The sequence below is a fragment of the Heptranchias perlo genome, chromosome 36, assembly GCF_035084215.1.
Source record: "Heptranchias perlo isolate sHepPer1 chromosome 36, sHepPer1.hap1, whole genome shotgun sequence".
Classification (NCBI taxonomy): domain Eukaryota; kingdom Metazoa; phylum Chordata; class Chondrichthyes; order Hexanchiformes; family Hexanchidae; genus Heptranchias; species Heptranchias perlo.
Window position 1 is genome coordinate 16,642,295 of NC_090360.1, and position 14,472 is coordinate 16,656,766.

Consider the following 14,472-nt stretch of genomic DNA (forward strand, 5'->3'; position numbering starts at 1 on the left):
AGTACACCCATGCCCGTAGACTTGGGGGTGGGTGGGTTTGCCAAACATTGTGTTATAATGCCCACCTCTTAACTTGAAAAGGCTACTGTCCAAGAAGCATAAAATCCAGCAAGGAAGTAGCTCTTAAACGGCTGCAGATTACCTTAAAAGGGAAAATGGTGGTGATGGCAGAAAAGTGGACTCATTGTTCACAACACTGCAGCAGAGGCATGTGAGCAACACTGCTACCTTTGATGCTGAAGAGTTGGAGGTCCTGATGTGGGAGACGCACCAAAGGCCACCATCCAGCAAAGGCACAGGTGCCAGTTGTCTGGCGAGAGATCACTGACCAAGTCATCATAGTTACCCAGCTCTTGTACCTGGGTAACTATGAGGTAAAAGAGGAAGAAGTGTGCTGGTATCAAGAGCACAGTGAAGGCAACTGTGCTCCTCACTCTTAAAGACCGAAGGAAGACTCGCATTTATATAGCGCCTTTCATGACCTCAGGATTTCCCAAAGCACTTTGCAGCCAATGAAGTACTTTTGAAGTGTAGTCATTGTTGTAATGTAGGAAACATGGCAGCCAATTTGCACACAGCAAACAACAATGAGATAATGACCAGATAATCCTGTTTTAGTGATAATGGTTGAGGGATAAATATTGGCCAGGACATCGGGGAGAACACCCCTGCTCTTCTTCGAAATGGTGCCGAGGAATCTTTTACACTCACCTGAGAGGGTAGATGGAACCTTGGTTTAATGTCTCATCTGAAAGAAATGCACACATTTCTTGAGGGACCCATCAAGCATGGCACAAGTTGAAGACCACCAACACCCATTGGAAGGTATTATTTGAATCTTTATGTACAACCATTGCCCTTTTGGCATGTGCTCTTTCATTTTCCCTGTGTTTGCAGACACTCTTTTCTTGAAGGTGCAGATGGCAGCTGAGGAATGGCCAATAGATGCTGAGGATGTCCAGCCCAAAGTGCTCATCTGTTATTCGGGCCTTTCTCAGTGTGATTATCAACCAAGGATGCAGTGGATAGCCCTGTTCTCCTAAGAGCCATCCAAGCAATATTTCTTCTCCTTTAAATGATGCAAGCACCATGGAATGCCACAGAATGAAGACATTATAGCTGTTTCCTGGATACTGGCCATTGAACTGCATGATAATGTTTCTGTGGTCACATACCACCTGAACATTAATTGTTCATGAAAGTCATAGGGTTTACAGTGATAGCCTGCCTATATGCAACTCTTTCTATTCAAGGAAACCCTGTCACCTGTTGAAAACCTCTCATCCTGTCAATCTGACACCTCTTTCAACAGGGAATGTGTCAAAAGTGTTGCCCCTTTCAAATTTAGTGGCTGGCAATCCCTGATACATGTGCATATTGCAAACTCCCTGATGCAGCAGATGTCTCCTGGTGGCTTGGAAGGATCCAGTAACACGAAAGCTGCGTGCTGTGATAATCTTATACAAGAAGAGCCTTACAGGATCCAGATGTAGCGTGCAGATCATTGGCACCAATATGTGGCAGCCTGCCTTGTGAAACAGAGTCGACAACATCAGACCCCCTCTGACATGGAATTATACAGAATTTTACAACACAGAAACAGGCTATTTGGCCCAACTGGTCTATCTGTATATTCTTCTGTTCCTTTCTCCCTCATGTACTTATCTGGCTTCCCCTTAAATACATCATTCAATTTAGTATAGCCCATTGTTGGTTTCTCTCGCAGTACCAGGGCCTATCTAGCTCAGACTCTTGGGATGCAGGCATGTCCAGATATATCTCCTGGGTTACTGACAGGTGTGGTCAAAATACCTCAAGGAATCTTTGTCCCTGCATTTGTTAGTCCTTCACAAACTCCTCTTCCTCAATTATGCAATGTATTCAGAATCCAAAGGAATACCCATCCTCGCTTCTTTGTAAGGCACAACATCAAAGCCAGTAATAACAAAGAATAACAAAGAAAGGTTTGGTAAGGGAAAAAAAATGCAAAGGTGGAGGACTACCCAGCAAAACCAACTAATGCACGCAGCAAAATGCAGCCAAGGGTACAGGAAACACAACCCCACCCTCCCCCATAATAAAGACATATTTTTAATGACATTCGCCCTTTAAGAGACCTAGTTCAGCAGGCAAAATCCCATCATTCCGTCGCGCCCAGTTGCGTTACAAACACAGCTTTGCCTTTAGTCATAAAATTCAAGGCCTAAACATTTATACTGGGGCTGATATTTTAAAATGAAGTGGCACATGCCGGTAGTGCAGCCTGATCAGTTAGGCCTAAATCAGCCATTGGAAATTCAAGCACCCTGTGAATTGGGCGCTCGAGGTCAGGCACTCAACTTTCCAAACCATGCCCACTGCATCTGAGGACCCTGCTATGAGCCTCTAACGTCACTGTTTAAAAAAAAAATGAATATACAATAAAGTATCTATTCAAAACCAATTTAAAATTGCATTATGGTTACTGAGCCATACAGAGTAGGTTTGATCCCCAGGCTGTAGTGTCAGTGGAACTCAGCCAGGGTGACAGTAGGAGCTGCTACAACTGGCCTTAATGCCCCTGGGGCATGCCAGAAGAAAATCAGTCAGGGTCCCTAACTTGATTGTTATCCATCCCCTTGACGTAAAATGTGTCTGTGGATGAAGACGGGATCACGCTCAACTGTGAAAAGCCTCACAGTTGAATAACCTGTTGACAATACCTGTCAAGGGTCTCACATGAAGAATGGCCACTAAGGTGAGATATTAGCGAGTTGCTGGCACCTGTGAAACAGAACCCAGGACGACTCAGCACCTTCAGGAGGGAGGAGAGAAAACCAATGGGTGAAAAATTACTTCATTAAGAAATTCAAATCCTCTGAAAGGGAAGGTTGTGAGTTCAAACCCCACTCCAGGATGTGAGCACGTAATTTAGGCTGGCACTTTAGTGCAATGTAGTGCATTGTTGGAAGTGCTATCTTCCAGGTGAGACGTTAAACCAACGTCTGCCTGTTTAGGTGGATATAAAAAAATCCCATGGCACTACTTGAAGAGTCAGATTCTCATGGTGTCGTGGCCAACATTCCTCCCTCTGTCATTTGCTGTTTCTGGGACCGTGCTTTGCGCAAATTGGCTGCTGTGTTTGCCTCCACTGCAACAGCATCTGAACTTCAAAAATGATTCATTTCTATTTTATCACAGGGGATCATTCCAAGTATGAGCTCACCATTTCATGTTATGCTTTGGCTTCTTCATCAACTCTATTTTCATCAGATTTTTAGACTTCTGTATCCTCAGAAGTGAACAGATTAGATAGATATACTAAGAGGGGAAGTGTGGAAGGATCTCTCTGTCTTTATCCACCTTTCCTTCCCAGACAGCTAAAGGTGGGGGAGAGGCTGCAGATGGTCCTCATTTCCCTTATATTTGACTTAAATTTTGGCAGCTGCATTGGTGACTAAGGCTGATGACTGCCCTGCAGGGTATTCCTCTGGGGTGTATTAGTGTAAAGCTTCCCTGGGAGGCCACGAAAACGGCGTAACCTGAACCTCATTAGGATGCAGCCAGGCTACATCAACACCTTGTTTGATGACATCTTATTTGTCCCTGGGCCTTTTCTTACAAATATATCCTCACACAGTTTCCGTTCTGGACTGGTGCAGACACAAACGCAATCTGATCAAAGGAATACCTTTACCTCACTACAATGTCACCATTAATATCAGCGTTGCAGACCATAATATCATCTGGGGCCATTGAGTCAACTGATACAACATGAATTTCTTGAACCTCAAAATTGCTTGACAAGCACCGATCTATTTTCCAATTGCTTTAGATGGTCAGGTTTTCATCCTTTCGTAAAATAATCAACCACTAGTGTCTTACAGCAACCAAAGGACTGACACCATGCATCAAGGTGACCTTAAGCGGATAGGCTCACTGTGACCATTAACACTCAAATTAAACTGGCTTAGTTGACAGGATGTTCTCCAAGTGAAATGTCAGTTAGATTATTATTTTCCTTTGAATAATTTATCAGCTGGATTAACAAGAAATGGACTTAATGGCCTCAGATACAGACAAGAAGCTCTCAAAAGTCTGTATTGAGACAATTCTGTATTGGGATTACTCCACACCAGATGAATGCGTGGCTGGAGAGTTGGTGCAGGAGGGAGGGCTTTAGATTCCTGGGGCATTGGGACCAGTTCTGGGGGAGGTGGGACCTGTACAAGCTGGATGGGTTGCACCTCAACTGGGCTGGGACTAATATCCTCACAGGGAGGTTTGCTAGTGCTGTTGAGGAGGGTTTAAACTAGCTTGGCAGGGGGATGGGAACCTGAGCATAGATTCAGGAGGGAGAGAAACAGAGCTGGAAATGAAAGGCAGAAAATTAGTAAGTGAGTTTGGAAGGCAGAGGAAACAAAGGTTAGAAAATAGACAACAAAGGAGTTTGGCGGTTTTTAATGGTATATACTTCAATGCAAGGAGTCTAGTGAATAAGGCAGATGAGCTGAGGGCACAGATAGCATGATATCTTAGCTATTATGGAAACATGGCTTAAACAGGGGTAGGAATGGCAGCTCAACGTTCCTGGTTACAGGGTTTTCAGACAAGGTAGAGAGGGAGATAAAAAAGGAGGGGGGATGGTAATATTGATTAAAGAAACAATTATGGCTGTGAGGAGGGATGATATGTTAGAAGGATCATCAAATGAGGCCATATAGGTTGAGTTAAAGAACAAAAAAGGGACAATCACGCTGCTGGGAGTGTACTATAGACCCCCAAACAGTCAGAGGGAGATAGAAGAGCAAATATGTAGGCAAATTTCTGAGAAGTGCAAAAACAATAGGGCAGTAATAGTAGGGGATTTCAACTACCCTAATATTAACTGGGATACAATCAGTGTAAAAGGTATAGAGGGCGCAGAATTCTTAAAGTGCATTCAGGAGAACTTTTTTAGCCAGTACATAGCAAGCCCAACAAGAGGGGGTGCAGTTCTGGATTTAGTTTTAGGAAACGAAGCTGGGCAGGTGGAAGGGGTATCAGTGGGAGAGCATTCTGGTGGTAGTGATCATAATTCAGTTAGATTTAGCATAGTTATGGAAAAGGACAAAGATAGAACAGGAGTAAAAGTTCTCAATTGGGGAAAGGCCAATTTTACTAAGCTGAAAAGTGATTCAGCAAAAGTGGACTGGAAACAGCTACTTAAAAGTAAATCAGTGTCAGAGCAGCGGGAGGCATTCAAGGGGGAGATTCAAGGGGTTCAGAGTAAACATGTTCCCACGAAGAAAAAGGGTGGGACTGACAAATCTAGAGTCCCCTCGATGACAAGGAGCCTACAGGGTAAGATAAGGCAAAAAAGGGAAGCTTATGTCAGATACTGAGAGCTCAATACTGCAGAAAGCCTAGAGGAGTATAGAAAGTACAGGGGTGAAATTAAAAAGGAAATTAGGAAAGCAAAGAGAGGGCATGAAAAAATATTGGCAAGTAAAATTAAGGAAAACCCAAAAATGTTTTATAAATACATAAACAGCAAGAGGATAACTAAGGAAAGAGTAGGACCAATTAGAGACCAAAAGAAACCTGTGTGTGGAGGCGGAAGATGTGGGTATGGTTCTTAATGAATACTTTGCGTCAGTCTTCACAAAAGAGAGGGACGATGCAGGCATTATAAAGGAGGAGGAGTGTGAATTATTGGATGGGGTAAGCATAGTGAGAGAGGAAGTATTAACGGGTTTAGCATCTTTGAAAGTAAATAAATTGCCAGGCCCAGATGAAATGTATTCCAGGCTGTTAAAAGAAGCAAGGGAGGAAATAGCAGAGGCTCTGACCATCATTTTCCAATTCTCACTGGCTACAGACTGCTAACGTTGTACCGTTGTTTAAAAAGGGAGAAAAGGATAGACCGAGTAATTACAGGCCAGTCTGTCTAACCTCGGTGGTAGGTAAGTTATTGGAATCAATTCTGAGGGACAGGATAAACCATCATTTAGAAAAGCACAGAGTAATCAAGGACAGTCAACATGGATTTGTTAAGGGAAGGTCGTGTCTTACTAACTTGATTGAATTTTTTGAGGAGGTAACAAGGCGGGTAGATGAGGGTAGTGCATTTGATGTAGTCTACGTGGATTTTAGCAAAGCTTTTGACAAGGTCCCACATGGCAGACTGGTCAAAAATGTAAAAGTCCGTAGGATCCAAGGGAAAGTGGCTCAGTGGCAGGAAGCAAAGGTTAATGGTCGACAGGTGTTTTTGTGACTGGAAGGCTGTTTCTAGTGGGGTTCTGCAGGGCTCAGTACTGGGTCCCTTGCTTTTTGTGGTATTTATTAATGATTTAGTCGTAAATGTAGGGGGCATGATTAACAAGTTTGCAGATGACACAAAATTTATGGACCAAGTGCTAGAAAGTGTGATTAGGCTGGGTAGTTCTTTTTTGACCAGCACAGACATGATGGGCCAAATGGCTTTATTCTCTGCCATAAATTTTTCTATGTTTCTATGTGAATGGGAGCTTTCATGCATGTGTTTCCACCTTTTCTTGAGGGAGGTCAGATTTGATTCATTTACTACTATAAAACTAAATGTTCAGTACATAAGGCAGATATTACAGTTATAGAATCATAGAAAGTTACGGCACAGAAGGAGGCCATTCGGCCCATCGTGTCCGTGCTGGCCGAAAAAGAGCTCTCCAGCTTAATCTCACTTTCCAGCACTTGGTCCATAGCCCTGTAGGTTACGGCACTTCAAGTGCACATCCAAGTACTTTTAAAATGAGTTGAGGGTTTCTGCCTGTAACATCTTTTCAGGCAGTGAGTTCCAGACCCCTGCCACCCTCTGGGTGAAAAAATTTCTCCTCAGCTCCACTCTGATCCTCCTACCAATTATTTTAATTCTATGCCTTCTGGTCACTGACCCCTCTGCTAAGGGAAATAGGCCCTCCCTATCCATTCTATCTAGTCCAGTCATAATTTTATTTACCTCAATTAAATCTCCCTTTAGCCACCATTGTTCCAAAGAAAACAACCCCAACTTATCCAATCTTTTCTCATAGCTAAAATTCTCCAGCCCTGGCAACATCCTCATAAATCTCCTCTGTACCCTCCCTAGCGCAATCACATCTTTCCTGTAATGTGGTGCCCAGAACTGTACGCAGTACTCAAGCTGTGGCCTAACTAGTGTTTTATACAGTTCCAACATAACCACCCTGCTCTTATGTTCTATGCCTCGGCTAATAAAGGAAAGTATCCCATATGGCTTTTTAACCACCTTATCTACCTGTCCTGCTACATTCAGGGATCTGTGGACATGCACTCCAAAGTCCCTTTGTTCCTCTATACCTGACAGTATCCTCCCATTTATTGTGTACTCCCTTGCCTTGTTTGCCCTCTCCAAATGCTTCACCTCACACTCCTCTGGATTGAATTCCATTTGCCACTTTTCTGCCCACCTGACCAGTCCGTTGATATCTTCCTGCAGCCTATAGCTTTCCTCCTCACTGTCAACCACACGGCCAATTTTTGAATCATCTGTAAACTTCCTGATCAAGCCCCCCACATTCAAGTCCAAATCATTAATATATACCACAAAAAGCAAGGGACCTAGTACTGAGCCTTGCGGGACCCCACTGGAAACAGCCTTCCAGAAGCAAAACCCCCCATCAACCATTATCCTTCGCTTCCTGCCACTGAGCCAATTTTGGATCCAACTAGCCACTTTCCCTTGGATCCCATGGGCTTGTACTCTTTTGACCAGTCTGCCATGTGGGACTTTGTCAAAAGCCTTACTAAAATCTGTGCAGACTATCTCAAATGCACTACCCTCATCGACCCTCCTTGTTACCTCCTCAAAAAATTCAATCAAGTTAGTCAGACACGACCTTCCCTTAACAAACAAAAACATTAACCCATGCCTTTCTAAGTGACGGTTTATCCTGTCCCTCAGAATTGATTCCAATAACTTACCCACCACCGAGGTTAGACTGACTGGCCTATAATAACTCGGTCTATCTCTTTCTCCCTTTTTAAACAATGGTACAACGTTAGCAGTCCTCCAATCCTCCGGCACCACGCCTGTATCGACAGAAGATTGGAAAATGATGGTCAGAACCTCTGCTATTTCCTCCCTTGCTTCTCTTAACAGCCTGGGATACATTTCATCCGGGCCTGGCGATTTATCTACTTTCAAAGATATAAACCCGTTAATACATCCTCTCTCACTATGTTTATCCCATCCAATATTTCACACTCCTCCTTAGCTACAATATCTGTATTGTCCCCCTCTTTTTGTGAAGGCAGACACAAAGTATTCATTAAGAACCACACCCACATCTTCCGCCTCCACACATAGGTTGGTCTCTAATAGGCCCTACTCTTTCCTTAGTTATCCTCTTGCTCTTTATGTATTTATAAAACATCTTTGGGTTTTCCTTAATTTTACTTGCCAGTATATGTTCATGCCCTCTCTTTGCTTTCCTAATTTCCTTTTTAATTTCACCCCTGCACTTTCTAGACTCCTTGGCTTTCTGAAGGTTGGGTTTCAGCATGTAGTGGAGTGCAGATTTCGGAAGGTCAGCTCCTTTAAATAAAAATTCAGAGCTCCCTGCAAGGATTGCACAGAGAAACTGCCTAAATTGGGGGCGGGGGATCAACTTGACCTGTTTGAAGTCCAACTTTTTTGAGGAGGGATGCAAGGAACTTCCTTTCTTTATATCGCCTGGAAATTCAAATGTTTGGGCAGTCAGGAGTGAAGTAAAGGAATTCTCTATAGTTGCTCACACTTTTGTGCTTCAGTTCCGTCAATCAATTAATTCCGCTGAATAAGCAACCCCGAGGCAGACTGATTGCACAATGCACCTTGATTTGGTTTTATGAACCGTTATGGATCCACTTTACGATCCTTTTGGCTTCATCCCAATGAAATGGGTGATCCTAAGTACATATTCTTAGTACATATGAGTTCTGCTATGTACATTACTCACAGGTGCTGCTAAAAGTCCTCACCAAGGACCACTCTTAATTATTATCAAAAACAGAAGGATTCTTTATCCCCAGCTCCTTTGTTTTTGCCAAAGGCTATTTTCCCTTTCTATCTTACTTCTGTGTCCAGATCCTAAAGCAGACCCTAAACAAAATTACATCGATTAGCCATGAAGAGAGAACTAAAATTGAAATATTCGCACATGAATGACTTTGAGTAGTCAAAGCATTTTGTGTTATTTAGGAAAGGTAAGAAATGTTGCCTAGTTCCTAGAGAACTGTCTTAAAATGGTTCTGCTCCAATGTACCCAAAGCCGGGGATTCCTAAGTGGATCAGGAATCACACGCAGGCACCTGGACATTTGTTTCTTTACGCAGTTGACTAAAATTTTATAGCTAGATATTTGTCGTGTAGGGACACGTTCTCAAAGCAGCTGCCTCAACAGAGGTGAGATTAAGTAGAAGTTATTTGAGCTGCAGTTGAAGGCAGTACCATCTGCTAGCTATGTTTCAAGACACTGCTCCATACTTAAGAGTTAAAGTTGCATACAGGTTGTGGGAGGAGATAATAATGATTAAAAGGTCATTTTTCATTTGTCTTGAAAGTATTTTTACAGGCTTTTCTGATTCTTGAACAATTGAGGCTTTTTATTGTTAGAATTATTTATATGTTCTATTTAGTAACTTGTTCTTAACCCATGAAAAATCAGTTGAAACTACTCAATGATCTCACAGCATCATTACAATATAATACCTTGTTATGGTCATGTGATTATCATGGGCCAATGACAGATGAGATGTTTCTATGGACCAATCACAGCATTCAAAAAACAATAAGTAGCAGTTACCAGGTAAGATACAGATCAGCCATGATTTAATTGAATGGCAGAACAGGCACGAGGGGCTGAATGGCCTACTCCTGTTCCTATGTTTTGTCCACCCCATTAAGTCTCCCACTACTGCCTTTTGGCATCGCAATTCCAGGCATGAACTGGGGGGAGAGGCTGGGTCCGTCTTTTGATTCCTCCATTTGCCTTGTCAAAGCTGTTCTATGCTTTACAATAGGAGTTGCTGTTCTGTAACAATTTCCCCACTCCTGCACAGTCTGGGCAAGAACTATGAGAAGCTGATTTGGAATATTAGTTGAAACTACAGTTTGAACTTAATCTCTTTGGTTGGGAGTCCAATGCTCTCAATCATCAGGCTGACATAAAAAAGAAGTTTGAAGTCAATGTAAATGGGACCAAGTAATGCCAATAAGCGCAGTCATACAACAACAACAACAACAACAACAACTCACGTTTAAATAGCACTTTTAACGTAGTAAAATGTCCCAGTTTGCTTCACAGGAGCGTTATCAAACAAAATTTGACACCGAGCCACATAAGGAGATATTATGGCAGTGACCAAAAGCTTAGTCAAAGGGGTAGGTTTTAAGGAGCGTCTTAAAGGACGAGAGGGAGGTAGAGAGACGGAGAGGTTTAGGGAGGGGATTCCAGAGCTTAGGGCCTAGGCAGCTGAAGGCACGGCTGCCAATGGTGGAGTGATTAAAATCAGGGATGCGCAAGAGGCAAGAATTGGAAGAGCACAGAGATCTCGAAGGGTTGTAGGGCTGGAGGAGGTCACAGAGATAGGGAGGAGCGAGGCCATAGAGGGATTTGAAAACAAGGATGTGAATTTCAAAATCGAGGTGTTCCAGGAACGGGAGCCAATGTAGGTCAGCGAGCACAGGGGTGATGGGTGAATGAGACTTGGTGCGAGTTAGGATACGGGCAGCAGAGTTTTGGATGAGCTCAAGTTTATGGAGGTTGGAAGATGGGAGGCCGGCCAGGAGAGGATTGGAATAGTCAAGTCTAGAGGATGAGGGTTTCAGCAGATGAGCTGAGGCAGGGGTGACACCACCTGGTGTGCTGCTGACCAAATAAACTAGGAAGGTCTCATATTCGATCCCCAGTCTGTGATATCCCTGGCAGTGGGGTACCAACCCTATTCTCTAGTTTGCAGGCAGCAGTATAATTCCACTCTCCTAGAGTTCAGGCGTATCGTGGATGTGAGATGAGTGTGCTACATCAAAGATGTTAGGGCATGAAGATATCAAGACCACAAGAAGCACGGCCCAGCAAGTTACAGTTATTCATAACTGTAGCCTCATATATTCAGGAAAAAAATTCTTCCTTTAATTTTCACTCATTTTCAATGCTTGCTTTTGGATGTATTAACTTATATGTGATGTGGAACCAGATTCAGTTACAAAGACTCCTGCAGTTTTCCTGCTAATTGCAGACGCATGATCTATTTTGTACATAATGCAGGATACACTAACGCTGCCATGCCTACATTTGAATAATGAATGCTATTATTAGCCTTTAAATAATCAATAAAACACAACATTCATTGTATGTGCACATTGTGGGGCCCAAAACCAGCTTTAGAATAATTGAAAACTTAAAAAAATCTAAGTGCCAGTGTAACTCCAGTCGATGTGACTGCTGCACACTTGAAGGCGAACCAGTCTCAGATCAGTATGTGTATTAGAATTGCAGCTGTAGAACAGAGCCAGGGACTAACAGCAGACTTGTCACTTTAAATGTCATGATGTGGAGATGCCGGTGATGGACTGGGGTTGACAATTGTAAACAATTTTACAACACCAAGTTATAGTCCAGCAATTTTATTTTAAATTTACAAGCTTTCGGAGGCTTCCTCCTTTGTCAGGTGAACGATGTCATCGTTCACCTGAGGAAGGAGGAAGCCTCCGAAAGCTTGTGAATTTAAAATAAAATTGCTGGACTATAACTTGGTGTTGTAAAATTGTTTACAACTTTAAATGTCAAGATGATGTATGGGAACAATTAAAAAGCAAATAAAACATTGGGATTAATAATCAGAACAATGCAATACTAGTCTGCAGAGGTTACACTGAGGCTTTATAACACATCAGACAATCCACAAGACGTGTGTGTGCATTTGCACTACATCAGTGTGAAGCAGCTTAGCTTTGCACTGACACTATAGAGCAAAGGAATTTGGAAAGGGAGGAGGAAAGACCAGTTGTCGTGGTCCATGTTGGGTCCAATGACAGAGGGAAGAAAAGGGAGGAGGTCCTGCGAAGGAATATTAGGAGCTAAATTAAAAAGCAGGACCACAAGGGTGGTAATCTCAGGATTATCACCCGGGCTACGTGCTAATCGCCATAGGGACAAACAGATCAGGAAGTGAATATGTGGCTAAAGGAGTGGTGTGGGAAGGAGAGGTTCCATTTCGAGGGAGACTGACACCAGTACTGCGACAGGAGGGAGCTGTACCATTGGGATGGGCTGCACCTGAATCAGGTAGGGACCAAGGTTCTAGCGAAAAGAATAAATAGGGTGGTAAAAAGTTTAAACTAATAACTTGGGGGGGCGGTGAATCTCAGTCAGAAACAATAATGAAAATCATAGTTCAAAGATTTAAAAAAGGGATAAGAGCAGAGCTCAGGTCACAAAGTGATACAGATACTCCAGGTGAAGAGAATACTAACATAACTAAACGAGTTACAGCAGGAGTGACAAACAAGAAACGTGTTAAGTTAAACAGTGTGAGAAAGAGAGCATCTAAACAAAAGGACAGGTTAGGGTCTCCTGCCAAAATAAGAGTTTTATATACTAATGCACGGAGTATAAGAAATAAATTGAGTGAATTAGAGGGTCATATGCAGCTTAGAGGGTATAACATGGTGGCCATTACTGAGACATAGCTGCAAGCTGGTCATGATTGGGAGTTAAATATTCCAGGTTATAAGGTCTTTAGGAAGGATTGGGAATCTAGAAGAGGAGGAGGGGTAGCCTTATTGATTAAAGATACTATTACAACGTTAGTACGAGAGGATATAGGTAAGGGAAAGCAATCAGCAGAGAGTCTATGGTTAGAATTGAGGAATAAGAGAGGACTTAAAACTGTAATGGGTGTTGTTTACAGGCCTCCTGATAGCAGCAATGAAGTGGCAGAATGTATTAATTCAGAGATTAGAGAGGCTTGTAGCAAAAGCAGAGTTGTTTTAATGGGAGACTTTAATTTTCATATAGATTGGGAAGAGCAGAGTAGCTCAAGTCAAGAAGGCAGTGAATTTCTTGAGTGCATTCAAGATAGTTTTCTGGAGCAATATGTTCTAGAAACAACAAGGGGGCAGGCCATACTAGATTTAGAAATGAGTAATGAGCCAGATTTAGTTAATAATCCAACAATAAGGAAACATTTATCCAACATTGATCATAATATGATTGAATTCAATGTTTGAAAAGGAGAAACTTAACACAGTTACTAAGATTCTGGATTTTGGCATGGCTAACTTTAATGGGATGAGACAGAGACTGATGGCATCAAACTGGTCAACACTGTTACCGGGTAAAACTAGAGAGGAACAGTGGGAGGTGTTCAAAAAATAATTTAGCTTAATACAGGACCAGTATATACCCCGAAGGGGAAAGAGCTCTACTTACCAAATAAAACAGCCATGGTCGACAAAAGAGGTGATAACATGAAACCAAAGGAAAGAGCATACAAAAGTGAAACAAATAGTACAGATCCAGGGGACTGTGAGAGATATAACGAACTGCCAGGAAGACAAAAAAGATAGTCAGAGCTGCAAAAAGGGAATACACAAAGAAACTTGCGAGGGATATCAAGATTAACACAAAAAGTTTTTACAATTACATTAGAAGGAAAAGAGTAGTCAAGGGTAATATGGGCCCTTTAAAACAGATGCGGGTAATATTGCAAATTAAAAATAAGGAGACAGCAGACTTAATTACTTTGTGTCCGTCTTCACAGTAGAGGAAGGGGATAATATACCTGACATTCCAGGGAAACTAATAATGAATCAAGGACTGTAACTCACTAAAGTAAGGAAGAAAATAGTATTCGAAAAAAAAATGGCACTAAAGACTGACCAATCCCCAGGACCTGATGGTTTCCATCCCAGGTTTTAAAGGAAGTAGATGAGGAAATTGCAGATGCTTTAGCCATAATCTTCCAAAGCTCTCTTAATTGAGGAATTGTTGCTTTAGATTGGAAAATTGCAAATGTAACTCCATCATTTAAGAAAGGTGAGAGAAAGAAACAAGGAAATTATAGACCTGTTAGTCTAACACCTGTTGTGGGAAAGTTAGTGGAATCTATAATTAAGGACAAAGTGACTGAGCGCTTGGAGAAATTTGAGCTGAATAGAGAGCGCCAACATGAATTTGTAAAGGGTAGGTCATGTCTAACAAACCTAATTGAATTTTTTGAGGAAGTAACTAAAGTAGTAGACAGGGGAATGTCTATGGATGTAGTTTATATGGACTTCCAGAAGGCATTTGATAAGATTCCATATAAGAGACTGTTAGCTAAAATTAAAGTTCATGGAATTGAAGGCAAATTATTGACCTGGTTTGGAGATTGGTTAGGCAGTAGAAGTCAAAGAGTAGGGATAATGGGTATGTACTCGAATTGGAAGAAAGTGACTCGTAGTGTCCCAGAAGGATCTGTGCAAGGATTAAT